We start from the raw sequence: 26,975 nt of genomic DNA, 5'->3' as shown, positions 1-26,975 counted from the left end.
AAAAATACAAAAGTTAGCCAGGCTTGGTAGTAAACATCTGGAATCCCAGCTACTCGGGAGGCTGAGGAAGGAGAATTACTTGACCCTGGAAGGTAGATGTTACAGTAGTGACCCGAGATCACGTCACTGCACTCTAGCCTGGGCAACAGAGCGAGACTGTCTTAAAAAAAAAAAGGAATTTTTTTATTGCAATTGTATCTGTATTTCCCATTACACTTATAAATGCAGTATTGCTTTTTGCTATGAAATATTGCTTTCCAGAGCATGACATCGTGGCGGATGAGGAAAAGATAAACATGTCTGTGAAATCTCATATTTGATAAGTAGTCTATGGAGCTCATACATCGAATCTATATAGTTAACAGACATTGAGTGCTTCATTCAAGCATCCAATCAATGTGGTTCATTGTTATATGGTTACTGTATAATGATCAGTCTGAATAGAAGAGCCTGTCAAATTTGTAAAAATATTTTAGATAATTTATATCTAATTCATTCTAGTACAGCTGATCCTTGAAAAACATGGGTTTGAACTGCCCAGGTCCACTAATAGGGAGATTTTTGTTTAATGAAATTTATACCAAGTGTGCCTGCATCTCCTGCCTCCCCTTCCAACTTCTCTACTTTGAGTTTTCTTCCATCTCTGCCACCCCTGAGACAGCAAGACTAACCCTCTTCTTCCTCCTTTTCAGTTTACTCAACGTGAAGACAATGAAAGAACACTTTTATGATAATCCACTTCCACATAATGAACAGTAAATGTTTTTTATAACATTCTTAATAACATTGTTTTTTCTCCAGTTTACTTATTGTAAGAATACAGCATATAATACTTACATAAAATATGTATGAATCGAGTGTTTATGTTAGTTATTGATACGGTTTCTGGTCAACAGTAGGCTATTAATAATTAAGTCTTTGGGAAGTCAAAAGTAATACACAGATTTTTTGACTATGTAGAAGTGCTCAGTACTCTTTATTCCTCTGTTTTTCATGGGTAAACTGTATTAGTTTTAAGTTAACTGGTACTTGGGGTTAAAGTTGGATTTTAAGATCTGAATTACATTAGGTATATTAAACTAATATTTATTCTGTTATAAATGTTGTCTTGGATTAAATTAAAGCTGCATGATATAGTCACTTAAACATTTTAAAAATGAAATCTCATCACAATATCATAGTATGTGCAGAAAAAATTGCATAGTAATTTTTGGATATAACTAAATAATATATCTTTAAAAATAGCTGTGTTTTATTTTTCCTTGAGTATTTCATTTGTTTGGGACACAGCATAGGAACTTCAAATTCAACCAAAGATCATGAATACACCAACTAAATAAAATAAACAGGAGGCATTAGCTTGTGGCTTTTTCGACAATTGAATCCACACATAACAAACATAATTTACTATGTAAACAAAGTGCAACTTAACCTAGTATTATATTTTTGTAACAAATAGCCGAGTTTCAGCAATCACAGGAAGCCAACCGATCAGACCATGCCCAAATAAGGGAAATGCCTCATCACACCATGCTGAAATAAAGCAAATGTCTAGCTCTAGCCAGTCAGCTGATTTATTGACCTAGCTTTCATGATAAGCCTGTAAAAGCTCACTGCCTATGCTTTGCAGTAGAGCTCTCTGACCCTTATCTGGTTCCAAGTGCTGCCTGATTCATGAATTATTTTTTTGCTCATGGAAACTCTGTTAGATCTAATTTGTCTAAAGTTTTTCTTTTAACATACCTGTTGTTCATATTTTATTATAAATATTAGCATTCCACAAAACTGTAATATATCTTAGATAAAAACTTACTATAGGGAAGAAAGAAGATGAAGTTAAATGCTCTGGGCAAAGATTCAGTTTATCCTTGCTGCACCATGTCTGTAATCCGTAACTCAGAGGTGAAAACACGTGTTCTTTCTATTGTAGAATTTTTGTGAAAATCAAAGTGTAAACACCTGTGCCTTCACTATTAACACACTTGTCAAACTCAGTACCTTGTGTAGTGCAAGCTTTAACAAATATTTGCTGGCTGGGTGTGGTGGCTCACACCTGTAATCCCAGAACTCTGGGAGGCTGAGGTGAGCAGATCACGAGGTCAAGAGTTCGAGACCATCCTGACTAACATGGTGAAACCCCGTCTCCACTAAAAACACAAAAATTAGCTGGGTGTGGTGGTGGGCACCTATTATCCCAGCTACTTAGGAGGCTGAGGCAGGAGAATCGCTGGAACCCTGGAGGCAGAGGTTGCAGTGAGCTGAGATTGCACCATTGCACTCCAGCCTGGGCAACAGAGCGAGACTCCGTTTCAAAAATATAAATAAATTTAAAAAAAATTGCTGATATTTTACATAAGTAATTTCATAGGGCAAAATGTACACTAATATTAATGTTTTCAAAGACCTTCAGATAAGAATATACTTTATGTTAAAAACAAGGATACTAGTGTCTTCAGCAATGGCATGTAGTTTTTCATCTTTTTATCATTTTATGAACACTTGTTCATGTTAAGTGATTAATAGAGACTTTCTATATCAAGGAGAGAACGAACACCAGGACCCATTAGAAACACTTACCCCAAGTACACAAGCTTTGTAGTGACAGTGAATTAGCCATCCTGGGCCTAGTGGCCCCCTCATCTTCACAGCGTGGATCTCACAGGATTCGGCATTAGAATTATAAAATCACATTTAGTCTGTCCTCATCAACAAGAAATGTAGCAAGGAATTTCATGTGTCTAAAACATGTCCTTTGTAAAGCAAAAATGTACAAAGGAAAGAAAAACTAAGTGCTTCATTATGATGTCAATTTTAGCAAAGGAATATTAACTTGTTATTTAAGTTGCCATGTAAGAAAAGATGCCAACAATTCTGTATGTATATATAATTCACTGTCTTTGCTTTGTGCCTCCAACTGCATTCAACATTGTTCACAAATGACTTTCAATCTGTTTTTTGTTTCCAATTGATATTTGACTAATAGCAGTTTTTTTTGTTGTTGTTTTTTGTTTTTTTAATAATGGAACAGAACTTCTCATCTAGTTTGCCTGAAAACCTTCTTTAAGTGATTTCTAGACTTTGCATCATGGCTACTGTATCCACTAGAAAAAAAAAAAAAAAAAAAAAAAAAAAATATATATATATATATATATATATATATATATGACCTTCTTTCCATCCATTACTTTACCTGACTTTTCCATTTCCTCTGAGTCTTTCTGCTACAATACTACCTTAAAGAGAAGTTAACCATGACACTTATCCTTAAGTAGTTTTGAGCCAGTAAAAAGCTTACACTTTGAGCAAATAGAGAGATTTCAGAGTATTAAAGGGAAATACTTGGCGTGGCCTCCTAAAAGGAGTTAAGATAATGCTGGGAGTAAGATTTCCTACAATAAAAGTAGTCAAACCTGAATCTTGTGATGCTGGAAGCATGGGTAAGATGTTCTAGGCAGAGCATAAGCACATGTGTGCCCTAAAAATTGATAAACATAAAGTTGGGTCTCAGAGCGTTCAATAAGGTGCTGCTGTTGGAGCTGGAATTGAGGGACAAGAGTAGATTTAAACGTGGACCAAATTATAAAACACACTGGATGTCATGCTGTAGATTATAAATTTTATCTAAGGCTCTGGATAGCCATGAAGTCTTTTTAAACAGGAAGGCAACTTGGTCAGATTTATAGTTTTAGAATATTAACTGTGACGTTTGAAGAATGAGTTAAAGTTAAAGAAAGTGGGTGGTGAGTTGTTGCATCTTCCAACTAAAAAATGATAGATGAGTTAAACAAATGAACAGCACCATGGATAAAGATAATTGGACAGATAACTGCTATGTTTAATAATGGCAAGATGAAGACTGCAATGTGAGCGCATAAGACAAATCACTGGGTTCGGAAAAATGCTACACGTCTATTAGACATAAAATGCCTGAGGTGAGAAGAAAGAGGAGACAGGAGTGGTAGCGCAAGGATTATTTCTATCACCTTATAGTTATTTGCTGTTCTCCTGAGGACAAATGTCACTTCTGTATGATTTGAATTCATAGCCTTTAGGCGACAATTGATAGCTGGTTTTACTTCTTAAATTCTCACTCTAAAGTTTTATACATGTGGCCTTTGTGGATTAATTCAGCAGTTCATCTTATTTTTTGACAAATGGCTATTTTTTTGTGAGGAAGTTCAAAAATAAAGTTCAGAGGCCAAAATGTTCTCTCTCTATAGTCTATGAACTATGTCATGCACCACTGTTGTAAAGATATCACTTAACACTAAATGCAACTTACTTTGGCGGTTTTGTTTTTCCTAAATTCATGCCTACTTTAATATTATAAACACTATATGCGCACACACACACACAAAGAAGAAAATGAAATAGTAAAATGGTAAAAGTAGTAGTACAGCAGAAAGCACAAATATTTGGATATAAACCATTATTTATTATACTTTAAGTTCTGGGGTCCATGCATGTAACTTGTGAAAAAATGTTCATCATCACTGGTCATTAGAGACATGCAAATCAAAACCATTATTTCTTTGTATATAACATTGGGAAATCATCTGCCAAAGGATAGTATGACTTTGTCTATTGTAAACTTCAAGCAAGATTTAGGTTGAAATGTGTGTAAGAGAATGAATTGAAGACTAGAGAAATGCTTTACTGAGCTGAGGGATGAATATATTCAATTCATACTCAGTTTAATTAAATAATGAGATGAAATTGAAGTAAATACATAGTCATACAATCGAAACAACAGCCTGCTGTTTTATCATATTATTAAGTTCACGATTTTTATCTTGCCAAATTTATCTCTTATTGTTTTTCACAATATCCCACATTTTTGTTTATGTTTTTATACTAAAATAAGGTGATATCCATTCAAAAACCAAAGCAAATGAAAACAAAACCTCCAGTAAATTCTGCCCTCTCAATGTACCTCAGATAATTTATTTTTGTGAAAATATCTAAAGCATATTGATCATAAATGAAGTAAAGACACTTTGACATATTTGAAGAAATTCATTTTAAAAAATAACAAAGTTATAAAAATGTTTGAGATTACATTCCCAGTATCCAATTAATTTCATCAATATGTGGTATCTAATATTTCATACACTTTATCCTTGGAACACACATATGGCTAGGGGTGAAATACTATATAAAGTGTCAAAGCCTGATCATCTATGAGTAAAACCATTGCACGTGGACATGTCATGTGTTTTCTTTGTGGCACTGTTTTGTCCTATTGTAACCCTCTTCAACTAGCAGCACACAGAACTACTCAAAAAGTATGATAGATTACATCAAATTGATACCATGAATGAAGTTTCATGAAATGATGCAGATAATTAGATCATGTCTTCTAAAGAGATAAACTTCAACTACAAATGATATGATGTAATCAGAAACACCCCATGAAAGCATGTGTGAATTTCTGCCTACAGCCTCACTTTCTCTTGCTATGTCTTTGTGTTTAGTAATTTATTCTTTTGGTATTGAATAGTCATTTTAGTGAAGAGTGTTATGCCACATGGCTTTTAACTATCTTCATTCAAGAACTAACTATGTTTGGCATATATACTCTGTGAACATAATGCAAAATAATGAATAGGGGGAAAAATAGCCATAGTCTTTATTAATAATATATGAAGCCATCCAATAAAAAGAAATTATTTGTTTGTAGTTTAGAGCTTGATGATAAAACCTAAAGATCAGGGTAGAAAATGTAATACTTTTGTGTGTCATAAAGTTGCTTGAATTGCATATCTTTCACAGTATATCAGAGAGCTAAATTTAGACAATTTTACATAAAACATCTCACATAAAAGTGAAAGATGTGGGGTAAACCTACTTAACGCAGAAAACTGGAACTTAAATTGATGTAGTAATTATTTCTTCTACCATAAACATTACTTAAAATATTTATATTTTAGTTATAAAGTACATATTAAATGGAACTAGATTTATTTTGCTATAACAAAATTTTTCAATTTGAGATTTAATTTATGTAAATTGACTCCATAATATAGATTATAGGAATTTAATACTAAATTTTCTAATCAAAATTACATAGTGGCCTTTTTTATATGTAAATGGTAAAATAAAAAAAACATAATGAAAGGTTGATGAGAGTTTGTGAAGACTCCAATTCCAAGATAAATACTCTTGTTTAAGTGGAAAATTATTGTTTACAATTAGAAAATCCAGATTGAACAATGAATAAAGGAAAATTGAAGGAAATTATATTTTTGTGGAACTTTTTATTTGAAAAAGCATACTTCTAGTGGAACTCCAAGGTTTTTCTCTGTGAACTGGTTCTGTCAAATATCCATTTACTATCTAAGAGTGTAGGCTAGCCATGGTTTAGCACAGGGCCAGTGGACTTTCAGTGCTGAGCATGCTTCACTGCACTGCATGATACTGTACCTATTTCAGGAGGCAGTAATCATATGTCATCCTGTGATCTACTGCTGAGTTGTGCTGCTGGTTTCATAAATAAACTTGAGAGGTCATTTCCACCATAAATTTCTATTTGTCAGAAATTTTCAGTCAAGAGAAAGTATGTAATGGAGTATGGAAGGCCGAAGTCAAACAGTAATTTATCAACAAGGAGATCTTCTATGCATTTAATGTAGGCGAACTTAATGGTGCTATTATAAAGGCTGTACTGAAATTATTTTTGTTATAATTTTGAGAATTTATGAGTCAAACTTTCTTGATTTTGCAAGAAAGTTTTCTTTTTGTTTAAAAAGCCAAGTGTGCTATTTTGTATAAGCTATCTGTACAACTAAAAATATATTGTCAATGACTTGGTATAGTAATACTGATAAATTAGTAAAGTATTTAAATGTTTCATGCTTTAGAATTTAATAATTAAAGGAACTTATCAAATAATATTAGTATGGATTACAGAAAGAAGAAAGTCTTGATAATTTTTCTGAGAACAAGCAAAGCCTGTGAAACACACTTCATTTGATTACCCAGTATATGCTCACTTCAAGTTTTTCAGCATATTTTCAGTAATGGCAAAAAGAAGTAATCAATTAAATTGATAAAATACAGATTTCAATTCAAATTTCTAAAAAGAACTATCATGTGAATATGCACTTATTTAATCATGAGGTTGATAAAAATTAATTGCAGGAAGGGATTGAAAAATCCACCTTTTGAATTTTAGAGCTTGAACTATAAAGATAATGGCTTAGAATCATTGCTAAAGGTAGAAAAAAGCATTACATATTAATTTCCTCCTCTACCAACAAGAATAGGAAACTGTGAGAACATTATGCTTAAAGAACTGAGGCACAGTCTTAACTGTCAGACAGAACTGTTTACATTTGGCTATTCCTCTTTTTCTTTGTGTGACCTTGGCAAAGGACACATTGATTCTCAGTTTCTTTAACTGCAAATTTTAGAGAATACTTAATATATACAGAAATTTAAAAATTAAAGTGATACCATATATAAAATTACTATTTGAATGCACATGAAGAAATTAAATGATCTGAAACAGCTATGCTATTATTAGTATGGTGATCCTAAAAATGAAATTTTTGAGATGAATTTTAGGCTGCCAAACCTGCATTTGCCCAAACTTGTTTCTTTCCTTTAGGAATAACTCTCAGTCAATAAATCTTGAAGCATTTTCTTATCAAAGATCAGATAATAATATGGATAGGGCAAAATAGGAAAGAAGCCTCCAAGATTAAAATGGATTTATGAGAGTGAAAGCTGACCTTAAGTCCTAAAGGGCTGACCAATCGTAGGGTCCTAGTGAAAGCTTCACATAATATCAGTAGGTCCCAAACTTTTTTATTATGAGGATACTTTTTAATGTAAAGATATTCAGCAAACCCTGCTCTGCCACAAAAATGTGACGCTTTTAGTACTATCAATGGAGAAAGCATAAAACATTTATTTCCGGCCGGGCACGGTGGCTCAGGCCTGTAATCCCAGCACTTTGGGAGGCCGAGACGGGTGGATCACGAGGTCAGGAGATGGAGACCATTCTGGCTAACACGGTGAAACCCCGTCTCTACTAAAAATACAAAAACTAGCCGGGCGTGGTGGCGGCGCCTGTGGTCCCAGCTCCTCGGGAGGCTGAGGCAGGAGAATGGCGGGAACCCGGGGGGCGGAGCTTGCAGTGAGCCAAGATGGCGCCGCTCACTCCTGCCTGGGCCACAGAGCGAGACTCCGTCTCAAAAAAAAACAAAAAACAAAACAAACAAAACATTTATTTCCTATGAATTTGCTTGCCCTTTTAAATGAATATACATTCACTTACATATTCAAGTAATAAATTAAATGAAACCACAAGTCCAATAATTAGTCAACAATACAGTTCCCGTCCTGGTGGAACTCTTTGCATTACCCTACAGCAAATATATAACCTTGGACTCAGAGCACTTGTTTCCTGGATCCATTTAAGTAATGAAGAAAGAACCCTTGGGTCTTCCTTTTAGTATTAAAAGTATTTAAAGCCTATAGAACACTATTTGGCTTTGAATTTTCTTTTGAACAAGAAAAAGAGTTGGACAAGGCTGGACCGAAAAGAAGTCTTTTCTTTTTTGCAAGATAATCACAAACAACTTAATAACATTAGTTCATGTAATGTACATCATACTGTTGCCCTAAAACTCTAGTGTAAGTGAAATGTAACATCATGTGTCTCACAGTGGATATTAACGAGTTTCTGATTGGAAGAAATTTTCAAACAGGTAAAGAAGAAAGCAAAAGAAATTATAATTTGTATTTATTTCTCAGTTCATCATTATTTGTTATAATAATATGACTAATCTAATAATATGTTTACTAGGTCTGGATTTAGTTAAAGGTAATACATCAAAAACTAATTGTTTAAAAAGAGGGACAGTGATATCAGCAAAACTATCATTTTTAAAAGTCTTTTAAATATTGATGGAAACAACTATTTAGATGGCACAAAACTAGAGAGAGGGGATACCACATTATATTTGTGGCATAATCATCTTACCGTTGAGCACTTTAAAGGAGTGACACCAACTCCATCATGCAGGGATGTTTAAAAGATGATATAAAACAGTGATATGCCTGATCATTAGAGAAATGCAAATCAAAACCACAATGAGATACAATCTCACTCCAGTCATATAGCTACTATAAAAAAGTCAAAAAGTAACAGATGCTGGGGAGGTTGTGGAGAGAAAGGAACATGTCCATACTGCTGGTGGGAGTGTAAATTAGTTCAACCATTGTGGAAGGCAGATTGGCAATTCCTGAAAGATGTAAAGACAGAAATACCATTCGACCTGGCAATCCCATTACAGGAATAAATCGAGACACATGCACGTGTATTTTCGCTGCAGCACTATTCACAGTAGCAAAGACATAGAATCAACCTAAATGCCCATCAAAGATAGACTGGACAAAGAAAATGTGGTATATAGAGACCATGGAATACCATGCAGCCATAAAAAGAAGAATGTGATGTCCTTTGCAGGGGCATGGATGGATATGGGGGCCATTATCCTTAGTAAACTAATGCAGAAACAGAAAACGAAATGCCACATATTCTCAATTATAAGGGGGAGCTGAATGATGAGAACAAGTGGGCACATAGAGGGAAACAACTGATACTGGGGTCTACTGGAGGGTAGAGACTGGGAAGAGAAGAGTGTCGGAAAAAATAACTAATGGGTACTAGGCTTAATACCCGGGTAATGAAGCAATCTGCACAACAAACCACCATGACACATGTTTTCCTGTGTAACAAACTTGCACATCTCTTCCTGAACTTAAAAGTTAAAAAAGGAGAGAATAATAAAAGAAACAGTAACATGCACATTTTGTTAAAGCCCTCTAAAATGCAGATAGCATTCCATTTTACTCAACAGAAACTGAACTACTTTATTTTTGTTGTCTATTTGTGCATGCCCAATCTTTATATCTCTTCCTGGTATGAATTATTCATTTTGCTTATCATTCAAAAGGTTCCAGCCAATAGTATTGTTACCTAGTATACCTCTTTTCTTGTCACTAATTTAGAAGCTTTGACTATTAAAAAGAAATTAACCGTAACCATATGATATTCCTTTTAAGTATGAGTGCCATTGAATAATATACTTTTAACTGGTGTTGTTTCTACTCTAAAATATATTGAAAAGCTAAAGTTGTTATTTTGGCTCTCTCTTAATTTAAATTACTTTCATTAGTCCATGAATTATTATAAATTTGTGAGAACTTATAAGTTCTCACAAGAGAAGGCATTTGTTGCACTTCCCTTCAATGTGTTTAATTCACAATTTTCAAGAAATTGATCAAATATTGCTTTCTAAAAAAAGTATGGATTTTATTATGCCAGTCTTTCTTACATATGTTTTCTTTTTAAAATTATTTATCTATTTATTTTTTATTATTATACTTTGTTCTAGGGTACATGTGCACAACGTGCAGGTTTGTTACATATGTACACATGTGTCATGTTGGTTTGCTGCTCCTGCTAACTCATCATTTACATTAGGTATCTCTCCTAATGCTATCCCTCCCCTCTACCCCTACTCCATGACAGGCCCTAGCGTGTGATGTTCCCCTTCCTGTGTCCAAGTGTTCTCATTGTTCATTTCCCACCTATGAGTGAGAACATGTGGTGTTTGGTTTTCTGTCCTTGCGACAGTTTGCTCAGAATGATGGTTTCCAGCTTCATCCATGTCCCTACCAAGGACACAAACTCATCCATTTTTATGGCTGCATAGTATTCCATGGTGTATATGTACCACATTTTCTTAATCCAGTCTATCATTGATGGACATTTGGGTTGGTGCCAAGTCTTTGTTATTGTGAATAGTGCCGCAATAAACATATGCGTGCATGTGTCTTTATAGCAGCATGACTTATAATCCTTTGGGTATATACCCAGTAATGGGATGGTTGGGTCAAATGGTATTTCTAGTTCTAGATCCTTGAGGAATCGCCACACTGTCTTCCACAATGGTTGAACTAGTTTACAATCCCACCAACAGTGTGAAAGTGTTCCCATTTCTCCACATCCTCTCCAGCATCTGTTGTTTCCTGACTTTTTAATGATCACCATTCTAACTGGTGTGAGATGGCATCTCATTGTGGTTTTGATTAAGTGGCCCATGACTTCTACGGCTAATGAAAATACCATATCCTTTGGCAATTTGGTGCAGTGAATATAAGGTTCCTTCCCTAAGTATCCACAACCCCACCTCTCTTTATAGACACACTTTGGAGAGCAGACAGGTCGATTCAGACGTTATTGTTACTATTTTGAAAGAGAAACTACCAAATGTGCAGTTAACAACAACAACAACAACAATCTTTAAATATTTTATGCGCTAAAAATTAAAGCAAAGGTACATGATTTTGTAGGGGAAAACTGCTTGTGAATCAGCAAAGTTGAAACCATCTATAGAGTACCCTCATACAGGGACAAAAGGAAAACTGATTTGAATGCCTTAAATCATGACCATATTGTCTGTCTCTCCATGTTCGAATCTTCAAACAATTAGAACATAAAAGGCTGGAGCTGTTGACTGTTGGTGTTTGAACTTTAATTGCAGCCTTTATTAATCCATAATGTTTTCCTTATTTTTTTCTACATGAAAAAAAATAGATGGATTGAAATTTTTTTTTCTCCTCGGGACGCTTGCCTTCTCTTTGTCTCACTGACTAAATATGGAGCTAGTGAATCTACTTTCAGACAGTCTTTCATTCTTTCGAAATTCTGTGCAAAATTTCATTTGTTCATGCTTGGCTGTCCTTTGTTCTTGATGGGGTGCTGGAGAAAAACAGTGTTAGAATTCAAGGGGTATCATTTTCTACCCAAAAGGCTAGATAGTATTTTATTAAAATGACTTGCCATATCACAGTGCAAAGGCAATCTCCAAACAGTCCAAAAACAGGAATTATTTTTAAGTAAAATGGTGATGGATATAGTATGTTATACTAATATTATTTTATAATCTGAGTTTTAAAAATAGATTCTGTTGAAATATCAGGAAACTAGTTCACAACTTACATGCAATTTTGTTACATTTTTATTTTATGTAATATATTTAACTCAATTCTTTCGACAGTATAGTACACTAAGAGGAAATAAGTTAGCCACATAATTAGCTATCACCTGTTTTAAAAAAAACATAGTAGTGAATTTGTATTTTTCTGGCATAGCTTTGTGTTTGCTGATCCAAACTTTTGTGCCTTATTAACCAGACATGCATGCGCATGTGCAAACACACACACACACCACACACACACACACACACACACACACGGACTATTTGTTTAATTAAAGTTCAAAGTAACCTTTAAAGGTATTGATTTCTCTCACTGACAATTTATTAAAGAACATTGCTTAAACTAATGCTGTCAAAAGCACTTTTATTAACACTAGGACTAACATAAATTGAGAAAGGTTGAAACTCAAGCTAACAAATACAAAAACATTACTAATAGCTTTTATGTCTGTGCTGATAAAGGGATTAAACTATTAATATTTCCACAGGCTAAAACTTTAACTTACACCCTAGTCAATTTTTTCTTCCATTTATAAAGTATTGCTTTCTCAATAATCCAAAGTGAAATCATAGTTGCTGTATGAATTTTTAAGTCATTTGAATATACAAGTTTCAGTGTTTCCTTGTGTATTATTTTGTCCAACACTGAACACATTCATAGGTCAACTCAGGTAAAAATGAAATCTGTCAACACAGGAAATACGAGAATTGGTAAATATTAATAAGACCAACTCTCCAGAATGATTAGATATATGTATATATATAGAGAGAGACACTTCCTGAAGCTTTCGTTTACCAGAATGCTCTGAGGTAAACTGAAAGCTAATGAGGTATTTGGCCTGACACAGTGGCTCACTTCTGTAATCCCAGCACTTTTGGAGACAAAGGAGAGAGGATTCCTTGAATCCAGACGTTGGAGGCGAGCTTAGGCAGCATGGCAAAAACCCATCACTACTAAAAATACAAAAACTTGGCCTGGCATGGTGGTGGGCACCTGTGGTCCTAGCTAGGTGGGATGCTGAGGTGGGAAGATCACCTGAGCCCAGGAGGTCAAGTCTGCAGTGAGCCAAGATGGCATGACTGCACTCCAGCATGGGTGAGACAGTAGGACCCTATCTCAAATACAAACAAATAAACAAACAAACAATAAAAGCATCCAACAATGATAGCAAGCACAACTGCATAACTAGACTTAGTATTTAAAGAGGTGAACAATGTCCTATCACCTCTAGGAAACTGAATTATGGAAGTGTGTGCATATGCCTGTGAAAGTGAAACTGACTGAAACCTACAGATAAGGGATTCGAATTACAACGAAAAAAAAAAAACACACAATTTTCTAATTGCAGTTATTTTTACTAATTCCTGCTTAGGCTCCCAAGAGAGAAAGTTTCCACTCTTTGATCAGAATCATTATCTTAACAAACTGTGGATTACTAGAAGCACTCTCACATCCTCAAATATTGATTGTCATAACATGCATAAAGGAAGGAAATGTTGAAATGACTGACAAGTGAATCATGGACAAAGGACTGTGACTAGGAGGGATCAGAGTAGTGGTGTGCATAGTTAAAATGAAGTAAGAAAAATTTCATAAAAGTTAGTTAAAATATAAAAATTATTAAAAATTATAAAAATGTGGCAGTAGAAAGACAAAATGCAAAGAATGTGTATCATACATTGTTTTAGACTCAGGAAATGTGATTAAAGGACAATAATTATAGTCAGAAAAAACAATAGTGGTATACATTAGGTATGATATTCCTTAATACACTTTTTAGTATTAACTTCACCAATAAAAAATTATACTGGTTATCTTTAACTCACACAACCCATTGAAAATATAATAAGGTAATTGATCTTTAGAAACATTTGAATCAAAGGAAAAATTAAGAGTTGATCATTACAGTAGAAAATTTTAATAAGTGAAAACTCTGGCCTAGAGCAGGACTATTGGAGTGATCATGTTAGTGACATTTCTATTTATAAATTAAAGAGGATTATAATAGTGCTAAAATAAAATCATTCAAGCAGAGTCTTGTTTCATAAACAGTACCACAAGCTGAGTGGTAATACCACATGTATATTATTGTTATGTCTGCAGAGCCGGGTGATAATGGTTTTGACTATAATTCATGGTGTGTTTTAGGATGTAGAAGCAATAAAATATTGATCATCAGCGTGTACAGCCATTATTCAGAAGATTAGATCAATTTATGAGAGGCAATAACTTGTAAACGAGCGACCTTCCAAAGGCCAGAAGTAATTCCAAGGTACAGCCCCGGCATATCTAGGGCTCCAGATGAATCCCATGTTAGTAAAAGTCAAATATTTAAATAAAATATAGTTTGAGCTCAAATCTTGCACTAAGTTATATGAGGCTTGCTCCTCTAAAATATAATATTAAAAATACTGTTATTCTTCAATAGCATATATGGGAAGTTAAAGATTTATAGTTAGATTTTTAAGATAAATACCTTTTAAACTCAAAGGGGGGAAAGTCAACAAAGTTTTAAATATACTATTTAGTGTGATCAAGTGAACTAGTACATTTATGCAAGAAAGCACTTTTCTAAAAACATGAAAATAAAGACAACTGATTACTGAAAAAAATCTATTACTGCTTCTGCATTTGTGAAAATCAAAAGAATGGCACTGTTTTCAAAACATAAAGTGATATAAATATTTCCTATGTGTTTTGATTCACTGTAAACTTTTAAATTGATTCATTAGACAATTGTCTACTTTAAATTATAATTAACTCATACATCTATGTGATATATTCTCAGTTATCAACCCCCAGAGGAGGGAAAGTCTATTTAACTTACTTCTGGCAACAACACTATAGTACCTACAGACAGACAATTCATTGAGCATTCTATTTTTCTGGGCTTCCTAAATTTAATGTCCTCTTCTGGCCTTTTGTAATGGTTTTGGAGACTAAATTGCTCAATACAAGTTTGCAGACTAGAAAAAAAATTAAGTGGAATTGAAAATCACAATTTAACATGGAAGTAAAACTGTAAAATGAAAAATGCTATTCTTGTTTTAAAGTCATTCTTAAAGAAAAAATATTCACAAAGATGTCAAAATCCATATATTAAATATATGTATATATACATATGATACGTCAAAGAGAATAAATATTCAAAATTCAGTGAAAACTCTTCTTGTCTGTCAGTATTTGCATAAAAATAATACAACCTTTTTCTGATTAAACACTTTAATCTGATGCATAGTTATAAATATTAAACTGAATATTCATGAGATAATTATAGAAATGTTAAATTTTACCTGTATTATAAAATTTTTAACATTGCTATGTCAAATTAATAAAAACTGAGAGAAGGTGTGTTTAGGTAATAAAAATATATATAATAAACATGTATTGTCCATTTATAAAACTTTAACTGAAATTATGCTTATCTTTTTTAAGGTAAATTATCATATGGCATCAAAGAGAAAAAGGAGGGTCTTCTGAAATAATAAAATGCAATCTTAAATCAATCATAACTATTTTATGACATATGTAGATTGTATCCTCAACTATAATACCAATTGTCAAGGAAGAAGCAGTAAAACAAGAGTAAAGGCTAGAAACACAGAAATTAACTTTTAAGCAAGAAAAACAGAGAAAGGCCAAATTAATAATATTCGGTTAATATCTGAAATATAATTTTTATTTTTCTGGCAGAAAATAGACTGATTTGGTCCAGGAGGCCTTGTATCTTTTTAAATCACACTGCATGGACCATGTCTTATCCAACCTACAATCAGATACACAATATAAGATGAGAAAAATCCAGTGGTGGCTGTAGTGTGGAGGTAGAATGGATTGGCATAGTGTGGGGAACATTAGAATAAGTTTTCAAGTCAGACAATGCAAAGTGGCTTCAAATCCTGGCTCTGCTCATTGTTAAAATATAAATAATATTCATGTATTTTTTGAGACAGGGTCTTGCTCTGTCATGCAAGCTGGAGTGCAGTGGTGAGATCACGACTCACTGCAGCCTCCACTGGCTGGCTCAAGAGGTCCTCCAGCCTCGTCTTCCTGAGTAGCTGGGGCTACAGGCATGTGTCACCATGGCTGGCTAATTTTTTCATATTTTGTAGAGATGGGAGTTCTATCTTGCCCAGGCTAGCTGGTCTGGAACTCCTGGGATCAAGTAATCCTCCTTCTTCTGCCTCCCAAGTTCTGGGATGACAACATTTTTTTTTCACTTTTTTAAGGTTTGAGTAAAATCAGTGCAGAAAACAAATAGTGAGTGCTCAATAAATGGAATTTACTGATGGTAAATGTGTTGTTACCCAGAAATTAAAGATATAGTAGACTAGATATATGACAGTCTTCGATTATATGTATTTATTACAGTTTGCTTATGAAATTTATCCTCGATTATCAATGACTAATTACTGTAACAGTAAAGGCAGGTTATTAAAACAGATATTCATATGGGACAATTCCACAAAGTGGTTCTTCAATTAAATTTTAAATGTGAAATTATTGATGGTTTAAAGAATATGACAAATTACCAACATATTCAATTAGGGCTAGTTTTCAGCTCCAGTTTAAAACAGTTTATCTTTTTATTTTTGTAACCGCCTCCAAATAATCTACTCATCTCCTCATTAAAATTACCTTAACTCTTCAGTAAATACTTGTGAAAATATCTCCTTTGACCAATCAAAAACCCAAGATGTGATAGTTTAAAAAATACTACAGCAAATTCTACTGAATAAAGACTAAATGAAGAGCAACATGTAAAAACAATATGATATGGAATTTGGATCTGTTTGGTTAACCCATGGTGAACATGTATATTTTAACCTAGGATTATGAAGCACAAAATGCACCTATCCAGGGAAACTCTAGACAGAGGATCACTTGTTTCCATTGAGTCCATGGATTTCCTATACTCAAAGAATTGTACAATGAATACATCTTTAAAAAAATTTTAGGGCAGTTATGTTGAGCCAGGTCACTTATAAATGTTGTTGTCACATGATCAATTTTTCAAGGAATATGATATATTCATATAAAACAATGATATATCTCTGAGTCTGTCAGACATTTCTGGGCTCAGTGTTTCCTCATTTTAATACAGCATTTTCAATATTTTCAGTATTTTGACAATATTTCCTCTGGTCCCATTGGTTCCAATCTTTCAACTGGATCACGCATTTAAATACGTTCTACTTGTCCATCTTACTATCTGTTTGTGTTTTTCATGCACTAAACCCTTTTCCAAGACTTTATTCCAATTTATTGACTATTGAAATTTTGCTACCATAATACTATAAAATTTTATTTTTCTTTTTTTAGTAGTCATTCAATCAAAGTATACTATAGATTAACTGCTAACATAATTAATATCATCATAAAATTCAATTAAGTCCAGTGGCAATTCCACTTCTCAAGTATTATTGTAGTCATCTTTATTTTTACTTTTTACTGTTTACTTTAATCAGGCTGCATATATACATCTGAGGTTATCTAATACTGAGTTTTGTTTGTTTCCATTAATAATTTCTTTAGTTGATATTTGTGGATCTGTGACTTTTACATCAAGTTAGTATACTCAGGTTTACCATATCATAAATTTAACGAAATATATCCCTTAATAAACTATAGTTTTATGTCCCATCTGTTGAAATCAAAGTGTATTATGACATACTATGATAGTGAATCAAATTTTATTTATAATTGAACTCCTCCTCCAAAAGTCACAATCAACTAAACACAAACAAAAAAAGTACACTTTTTTAAGCAGACAAAATAAAAACTTAACTTCCTACCAGACAGCAACAAACCAAACTTTCTCTTGGCCAATTCTAGTAAACATTTCAACATCTCATTGCATGTTTCCTTAGACCAGTGATTTTCAAATATTTTTTGCAATCAACATACATTTTCTGTTTTTGTGTTTTTAAACAGGGAAATGAAAACAAATAGTGTATGTGTATGTGTGTGTATATATAATTTTCATGTAAAGTACTTCACCAACACTGTAGAAAAATATGAAAATTCTCCTTATACCAAGATGCCTAAAGAAAAAACATGTTAGCGAATAGGCCTTCTTCTGTTTGTTTCATGGCATGCTTCCAAATACTACAGTTTTTTCGTGACATATTTAAGTGTTTTAACATAGTCATCTTGCTAAACAATCTAGTAATAATTACAACAAAATCATCATTGTAGTCTAAAAATATGTCACAGTGTTTACGACAAGCATTCACAATTGTCATGTATTTCCCTTGTTTGCCCTGAAGCATCATGTCACTGTTTGAGTAGAAACAACAGTTGTAACCTGGCTCTCTTACATAACTCCAAGGCAAATTCTTATATATTCTGTTGAATTTGAGTTATGTTCTTTGATTTGAATTTGATGTGAAGTTATATCACATCTGTTTGTCAAAGCAAATTATGACTTCTCTATACAGCTTAAAATTTTGTGCTCACTAAATATTGTATCGTCTGACATTATACATTGAAAAGTCTGCTGAGACATTTGAAAGGGGTTAAAGACAGTATGTAACACCCGCTATCCTGAAGAAGTTAAGTATATTTATATGCATTAACCACATTAAAATTTATCTCTTGCATGCCATGGTGTTTTTTCTTTTAACTCCTCCATGAATCTGGAGCAATTCTCCTTTCCAAACATTCTATTTTCAGTCATTGACATCATCATCATCATCATCATCAAGGCTCAAAATGACCAGATAATCTTTCATCCATCTACAATTTCCAATCCTCTCCATATTTCCAAAATCTTACCAGTATATATGTTTTAAAAGTAATAATAGCTACTCTCTATTCATTGCCTTCAATATACCAGGCATTGTATTAGATACTTTACAATCTTTATTTAAATGGTACAACCACGCCACAAAGTAAATACTCTCTACTTTAAGAAAACAAAACAAAGAAAAAAAAATCATTGCAAGTGTCCCAAGTTTAAACATTTCACACAGCTGGTAGAAGTATGACACTAAAACCAATCCTTTGGTTAACAGTGCCCAGTTTATTTGCTATAAATAAAGTAATCTGTTAAAATGGATGATTATATACACACTTGGTGAAAGCTTACAAAAATGAAATGGTGAAAAAAGGTAGTTCGTCTTCAAAAGAGATAGCTGGGTACAAATAGAAAATGAATTGAGAAAAAGATTAATTCTAAACCTTGTGGTTGAAACTTGAATAAATCATCTGCCCTATGGTCACTATAAATCACTTCCAGATGATTCTATAGTTTGTAGAGCTGCTTCTGTGAACATCCAGAGAACATTAAAAGTTTGGCCAACATCAACTTGTTCCATCTATACTAATAACACTTCTGAATTGGTCCACCTATCTTCATCAAATTCCTTGTTTCTTAAACATCTTTTTACATAAAATATCTCTGGTTTACATTTTCTATCTTAATTTTTGTTTGTCCTGTTTTAACTATATTTAATATTTTAAAGACTTAAAGACTTAATTTTGTGATTTCACAACACATCATTTCCAATTAACATGGAAAACAAAAAACAATGTTATTTGTAATGTTGACAAAAATAATAGGAATATTACTATTTTCACATTTGATTATCATTCCATACATCAGTGACACAGAAGATATTCTTGTTAGCATCATTTATTTACAGTGAAGACATTACAAGGGGGCTTTTATTCTACATGTTTATGTTTTATGTAAACTATATTATGTAAAAAGATAAAATATTAAGTATTTAAAATTCTTGGGAAGAAACCTAAGTGACTTTGGGTTTGGCGATGTGTTTTTTGGTATAACACCAAAAGCCTGATTCATGAAATAAACAAAATTGATAAATTGGACTTCATTGAAATGAAAAATCTTCCGCCCTCCAAAAGACAATGTAAGAAGGATAAAGATATAAACTAAATACTGGAAGAAAATATTTGCTAAATAGGTATTTGATAAAGGATTTGAATTCAAAATTTACAAAGAACTGACCGGATGTGGTGGCTCACACCTGTAATCCCAGCACTATGGGAGGCCAAGGTGGGCAGGTCACTTGAGGTCAAGAATTTGAGACCAGCCTGACCAACATGATGAAATCCCGTCTTTACTATATAATTAGCTGAGTGTGGTTGTGGGCACCTGCAATCCCAGCTACTCAGGAGGCTGATGCAGGAGAATCGCTTGAACCTGGGAGGCAGAGGTTGCAATGAGCCGAGATCGCACCACTGCCCTCCAGCCTGGAAGACAGAGGGAGACTCTCTCTTAAAAAAAAAAAAACAAAGAACTCTCAAAACTCAACAATAAGTAGACAACCAACCCCCCAAAAAGTGGGCAAAAAGTCTGAACAAATAAATACCTCACCAAAGAACCAATACAGATGACACATAAGCTTAACAAGATCATATACTATTCAGGAATTAAAAATTTAAATCACGAGATGCTACTTACACATCTATTAGACAGCTAAAATGTCAAACACTGACAACACCAATTTCTCAGAAAGATATAGAGCAACAGGAACTTTGATACATTACTTGTAGGTACGCAAAATCATACATAAACAGTTTGACCGTCTTATAAAGCTAAACTTAGTATTACAATAAAAGATTTTTGGTGGAAAAATACAATAAAACTATAGTTGTAAGCATATGATGCCAAATTTAAGATTCAATGAAACAAGTTTCAGCAAAACTGATTCAGTGACTATAACCAATATATTAGTCAGCTGCTGGTTGATTAAGGGGTAATATTGCCTACTTATTAGTATTGGTCAATTTGCATTATAGTCACCATTTAATTGGAAAATGCTCAGCACTACTTGAGAAATGCTCCTGTCTGTATATAATTATGTTTCAGTAAACTTTTGAAAGTAAAGTATAATAAAGTCAGTTGTTGTTATTCTATTGACATTATTTAGATCCAGCAAACTTGTGGTGAAACAGCACAGTGTCTACTGGAGCTATTTTTTTCTACCCGGAATGCCTGCGAAAAAGAAATTATACAGCCACCTAATAATCATAATATGCATTTCATCTCAGTGCATACTAAAAAATTTCAACTGTCATGATGGTAAGATTTTAAGAGAATTTGCTTGGTGTTCTAATGAACAGGTTTCTAAACCTGAGAAAGAAACTTCCATTTGGAAGAAAAAAGTGACCTTGTAAATGGATGAATTTTAACCACAGTTGTATTACTATACTACATTTTTCATTATGTTTGCCACATTTGTGGCTTTAAAATAATAATCTCTTAAGAACTAGTTGCCAGTGAACATTTGTACACTTATGTTTAATAGCTTTCAGGAGCTTGAGGATTATGTCAGCTCAATTTCCCTCTATCTATTGTATTTTATCAATACAAAGACCCTTCCTTAAAAATCATTTTGACCCTGAAGTCTTACAGTAGATGGCATCTTGCAATCACTATAGGCCAGGCAGCAATTCTGATGTGATTGGCATTGACTGTGATGTGATTAATTGGTCATGACTGTTCGTATTGTCATTTCAGTTGAGTTATGTGCATTATTAGGAACACACAAGTTGAGTTTAATTGTCATTTAAAATGTATTCCATAATTCCAGTATAATTGAAAATTGTCAGTAAATGTTATTGTTATTTGAAGCTTAGAAACAAAATTTCAGGCTTAAATTTGACTTTTGTGAAGGAAATATTTATTGTTCAAGGGATGGTCACAGACTTATAGGTTCTTGTGAAGCATAAATTATGCTACTTAAGAAAGGAAGACACCCTTAGGTAGAAGGAAGTGTCTATTTCCTGAGAAATTTCAAAAGAGTTGTTTGTCATTTACCAAACTAGATGCAAGAGTAATTGCCAACTCTTTTGGAAAGGATGAAAGAAACTTCAAAGCAATGAGAGATTGGTCCAACTAATGTACTGCATAGAAGTATCATTAATTTATGGTGTCATGGGTTAACTGGTAGTTATATTCTTTTCTTGGCCATACATAATGATGCATCTTAGAATCCTTGTCTTGTATTCAGTTTATTAAAAGAACATGAAATCACCTACATAAATTATTAAAGGGAAGTAACACAACTTTGTATACAGTAACTATCTAGAAGCCTGAATTTCTCAACATATTAGAAAAGAAAAAGTCAAGAAAAGAAATAAAATGTGCAGTGAAAGAGATAGGAACAAAGTGATTAGAGTCATAAAGTTATGAGGAAAACCTATGACTCCAGTGAGCCATGATACCTCATGGACAAGAGCAGCAACACAGGGGATGACTTAGCTCCGAATTCCGGTTTATTGTATTAGTGATGCTATGCTTGTATGCCTCTGCTTGAGTTGAATGTCAAGCTAAGAACTTAAACAAGATAAAACATTAAAATAAAGTTCAAAGGCCATTTAGATGGAAAAATGAGAAATTATATATTCTAAAGAGTTATTTTCATATACAAGGAATTCAGTCATCTGTGTAGATACATCGTCCTAGTAACCTGGTAATTCGGAGAATGACTATTAACACTGATGGAAAAATGTCATGTCATAATAAATCTTATCCTAGCCGGGCTCAGTGGCTCATGCCTGCAATCTCAGCACTTTGAGAGGTCTAAGCGGGCAGATCACATGAGGCCAGGATTTTGAGTCCAGCCTGACCAACATGGTGAAACTCTTTCTCTACTAAAAACAAAAAAATTAGCCGGGCATGGTGGTGCACATCTCTAATTCCAGCAACTCAGGAGGCGGAGGCAGGAGAATCACTTGGACCCTTGAACCCAGGAGGCAAAGGTTGCAGTGAGCCAAGATCACGACACTGCACTCCAGCCTGGGCAACAAAGCAAGACTCTGTCTCAATAAGTAAATAAACAAACAAACAAATAAATAGAATAATCATAAATCTTATCCTCCTCTTAAGATAAAAATGTATTACTTTATATCAGCTTGTGCATATTAACTAGATGTATATAAAGAATTTAAAATGAAAACACACTGTTATATACATAAATGAATTTAAATAAATTCACTCATATTTTATGTATATGTACATACACACACCCATATATTGTGACTCTATATTTATATAAGTATGTGTCACTATATGTGTGTGGCCACATCCTTCAAAATTTGCAGTGAATACTCTCTTGGGGAGAAGGCCAGTTACAATACGTTTTTATATTTTCAAGGCCCATGTATTCAACTTCTTCTTAAGTTTTTAATATATACATCTCATTTTAATAGTAAAGAATACTCATTTTATTTATGAATTATTGATTCCATAACGGAAATCTTTTTCAAAGCAATTCTTCCACGTGAAATCATGGCACAGTTTTGTTTCTTTATATAACAAAGGATACATGCATGTGGCAAGAGGAAAAACACAAGCAATGAGAGAAAGCAGAATAAATGAAAGCTCACTAGGAAATCTAGAAAAAATAGTTGAATGAAGTAATGACAGTGTCTGGCAAATAGAGGGTTTTTTTGTTTTTGTTTTTGTCTTGTTTTTTTTTTTTTCTTTTTTTTTAAACCAAGGCTTTCTCTACCCTCAGGCACAATTACAACAGCTGTACCATATAGGCTCGATCAGTCATAATTTAGGTTAACGCCTCTTTCTATTAACCAAGCAATAGGGGAAAAAAATTACTTATACCCGTCCATATGAGGCACTCTGTTTGCTGCAATGCATTCTGATGACTTAATTAGGTGGACCGTGTGGCACGTGGGGTTTTTCTATCCAGTTTCATCACAAAGGCCATATCATCAAAGTAGAATTGTCCTGGCCTCTACGGCTAGATTACAAATACAAGTTTCTTCACTGACTGTCTTGTGGCTGACGTATCTGTTAGTTTGCTTCCATCTACTTAAACAATTAAATAAAGCTTCACACTAGAAGACCAAGGCTAATGAAGAGACACAGTACTGAAGTACAGCTGGCAATTTCTCTAGTTATTAAGATTTCATCTTCAATTGATTGATAGTCTCTAGAAAGTAACGAACACACTATTTTTTCCCTTAAGTATTTGTTCTCTCAAGGCTTGCCACTTCTACTGATAGAATTTCCAATCATCTGTAATACCACACATAAATTTATACATATAAACACACACATATATGTACATATTTAAGTAAAACTCAAGAAACATATAGAATCAAAGAACTTTTAAAAAATTACTGTTTCAATAAACAAATATAGGGTACAAATCTTAAGAAACATTTACGTTGAAAGAACAAATCATATATATATATACAACAAATATGTTTGTAGTCATTTATTCCAGTTTGGTTGTAGTATTATTCTTATGAGTGTTACTTTTAACTTGGTTAATTGTCTAGAATATTCTACCAGTGTTAATATCTATACAAGGAACAAAGTGAAGAATATATACATATGCATACATATATATCTATCTGTGTATGGCAAGTTTAAGTAGCATTTTCAGTTTATTAGGAATTTAAGTTAATCAAGAAATGTAAACCAAATACTGGTTTTAAGACCAAATGGAAGTCCTGTAACTATTATGCTCATAATTTTCTATATGATATTTAGAATCTAATATAATTTATAATCTATGATATTTAGATCCTGTTATTCCTTTTTCATCTCTATGGTCCTATTCAAATGTTGCCATATATTTTTATGCAACCTCTTCTTATCTATTCATTCATCAACAAACACTCAGTGAATAATTTTTAGCTCCCCCTTACTCTTTCAGATATCAAGAACCGATCTGAATAACTCCAGAAGATTTTTTTTTTCTATTTTCTATTATAATAACAATTTATTGTAATTAGACAATTTGATATGTAATTTGGTTTTTAATAGTTTTCACCCACAGAGAAGGAAAACAAAAGAAGACATGAAGAGAGACTCTCTCATTGATACGGTCTCCAAATTTACAAGAGAAACTTCAACAGGCAATCTTAAATAAACATTTGTTAAATTAATAAATTAGAATAGATAAACTGAATTGACCACTTTTCTACTTGAATCACTATTTTCAAATATAATCTTATTAGGTTACTCTCCTTTAAACTCTCTCATTCCTTCCTATTGTCGAGAGTTTACAGATAAAGCTGCCCAGCCAAGTACAAATAAGGCTCCTCCAGATTTGAACTTTGTCTCTTTCTGAGAACATTTCCAAACATTTTTCAATATATATCTTTACTTTCTACCAAACCAAATATGTGCTCATCTTATGCACTTAGCTCTGCACCTTGGCATAAGCCTGGGGCTCTCTTTCCTACTCACCCCTTTTCAACCTTGAGAAACTCCTAAAGCTATAGTGTAACAAACAGCAAGCTCTTTATTAGGGACTTAATAAATACGAGTGTTTCAGGGGTTTATTTTCTGCTTGTTTACAAGATCTGTGAAGTCTCTCATGCCCTCCTCAAGTTTTTACTCTGGGCTCTAGTGCACATTTGGCAAAAAGTCCCATGAACATCTAAGACAAGACCTCATCCTTGCTAACACGTATGTTTTCCCTCTATGAAATACTGATGGATAGTGATCATTCTAATTAACATGGTGTTCCTATTCTGAACACAGGGTTTTTTTAATGTTAGTGATTAATTTTTTAGTTAATAGCCATTAAGTTTATTATTTAGTTGTTAAGTTTGAATTAGTTACTCTGTTGACACCATGTCTATTCTCAATGGTAAAAAGAATGTGAGGACAATGACTCTTACATATGCCATAATGATTAACCTCCAATATTTAAATTTGAGGAAATGTGTCTAAAGGTGGATATTCGGTTCATATAAACTACAAATTATGGTGTTTTTTCCCCACGAAATTGAGTTTTAATGAAGGGCTATAGTACAGCAGATAAATATAATCTCTGCTCATTTATTCATGAATTCTGGAGAAATACCTTAAAGATATTTCTTCCTAAGGAAGAAGAAAATGATGAGATCATAAAGAAACAATATATAAATGTACACATTTGGAAAAGATCTTGAATCTTTCTTGAATACCCAAGAAGCTGTAATATAATTGTAATATTGATTTAAACAAAATGTAGCATAAATTAAGACACATTTGGTATCATTAATCTACTAGTCTTTTTTTTTTTAAGATACCCACATTAGCATAGGAAATACAAATGATGGATGAGAGTACTCTTGTCCTAAGCAAAATAATGACCCCAATGATGAACTATGCAAGTAATTTTAACAACTGTGAATTGCACATGCACATAGCTGGGCATCATATAAAATGTAAATTTTAAAACAGAAGAATGCACCTTTTGGTGCAGAGCATTCCCTTATCTGAAGAACATTTCTATTGACTCTAGATATTACCAAGGTATAGTGTTTCCTCACTCAAGCTGAATATAACAGAACCCAAACCAAAATAAAGGAAAAATTAACTGAAAAGATAAAACATTCTGTCCTTTTTTACAAACCCATGTATTTAACAATTTATTGCTAACAATTTAGAAATTAATTCAAATAAGATCTTAACTTGGCCTTCACACAAATACTGTCTGTATCATTATTTCACATAGGTGAAAGAATGGATAGATAGTCTGAGTCAAGATGAACTTATTTTATCTGTATGTGTGCATACACTATATACATGTATATATTGATAGATATACATGCATATATTACATAGGTACATTAGATAGATAGATAGATAGATAGATAGATAGATAGATAGATAGATAGATAGATATACACACACATATACATACTTTTACCTGGACAGATCCTAAAGTACTGTGGAGCAGTTTTGTGCAGAACACAGATAAATGGGGACTAACTGACTTCCATTTCTCACCTTTGGGGGGAGTTTTATTTTCTCAAAACAAACAAACAAACAAAAAAACAAACCAAGGAGGAAAGTGCTTGCTCGGGTCTTTCAAAAATAATTGACATTATGCTCGATTACTAAATCAATGAGCAGAGTGGGAGGAAAATAAATAAATTCATCAAATCACAGGAGCCTAACAGTAGATAAATGTCCTGAGTATGTAACAAGAGACCTCCATGATTTGTAGGTGGGTGAGGGTGTG

The 26,975-nt window shown here is 33.2% G+C and overlaps 1 protein-coding gene and 1 long non-coding RNA gene across 5 annotated transcripts in view; one reads left to right on the top strand and one right to left on the bottom strand.

The window, feature by feature from the left end:
* The window catches only part of LOC105485564 (roundabout guidance receptor 1), a 1,159,905-nt gene that overhangs the window by 946,210 nt on the left and 186,720 nt on the right, over positions 1-26,975 (bottom strand). The gene's annotated exons all lie outside the window — the stretch shown is intronic.
* Positions 1-26,975, top strand: part of LOC105485540 (uncharacterized) — a 113,884-nt gene that overhangs the window by 75,224 nt on the left and 11,685 nt on the right. For 2 of the 3 annotated variants that reach the window (XR_989643.3, XR_011620434.1), the window contains one exon: positions 20,916-21,067. This is a non-coding gene — a long non-coding RNA (uncharacterized lncRNA). Of the gene's footprint in view, positions 1-20,915; positions 21,068-24,781; positions 24,919-26,975 lie in introns of those variants that run through there. The other variant, XR_989644.3, reaches the window with a different exon arrangement.

Source organism: Macaca nemestrina, chromosome 2 (genome assembly GCF_043159975.1).
Source record: "Macaca nemestrina isolate mMacNem1 chromosome 2, mMacNem.hap1, whole genome shotgun sequence".
NCBI lineage: Eukaryota > Metazoa > Chordata > Mammalia > Primates > Cercopithecidae > Macaca > Macaca nemestrina.
Note: the sequence above shows the minus strand (reverse complement) of the source record. Positions and strands in the feature narration are given on the sequence as shown.